Consider the following 539-nt stretch of genomic DNA (forward strand, 5'->3'; position numbering starts at 1 on the left):
AACTAAAATAACAAAGTTTAATTGAAGAGATTTTTTATGGTTTAGTAAAGTTAATTTAAATTAAGAGAAAATAACAATATATTAAGGCGCTAAGGTTTAGGGATCCACACATAACACATCTATTGATAGTCTTAACAATATTTATTTTATAACTTAACTAAAATTCATACGAAGGATGATCTTAGTCGGATGATTTAATAATAAAAACTCAAGAATTAATTGTCTAAGGTAGTTTCATGCAATTGATTGATTTTAGTCAAAACAAAACTAGTAAATTAGTTCGCAGGGAATACTAAGCATTTAACGTGCTTGGAGTCTACGATAAATCAAAGGATTATACAGAACTAAAAACTTTTGTAGATGAGTAAAACAATCAAAAACATAAAAACATAATCATTAAAACCAATAAATAATTGTTAAGAACATACCAATAAACAGTTGGGTTTCACCTCTTGCCTTAGCAAGGCTTCTAGCAAGCCATAACACAAATAAAACCTAACTTGTATGCATTATCATTGATTCTCTCAAGGACTTGAAAT

General features: G+C 27.6%; 1 pseudogene; it reads right to left on the minus strand.

Moving 5' to 3' along the window:
• Positions 1-469: 469 nt before the first annotated feature.
• Positions 470-539, minus strand: part of LOC136069462 (uncharacterized) — a 4,483-nt pseudogene continuing 4,413 nt past the window's right edge.

Source organism: Quercus suber, unplaced genomic scaffold, assembly GCF_002906115.3.
Source record: "Quercus suber isolate HL8 unplaced genomic scaffold, Cork oak 2.0 scaffold_171, whole genome shotgun sequence".
Classification (NCBI taxonomy): domain Eukaryota; kingdom Viridiplantae; phylum Streptophyta; class Magnoliopsida; order Fagales; family Fagaceae; genus Quercus; species Quercus suber.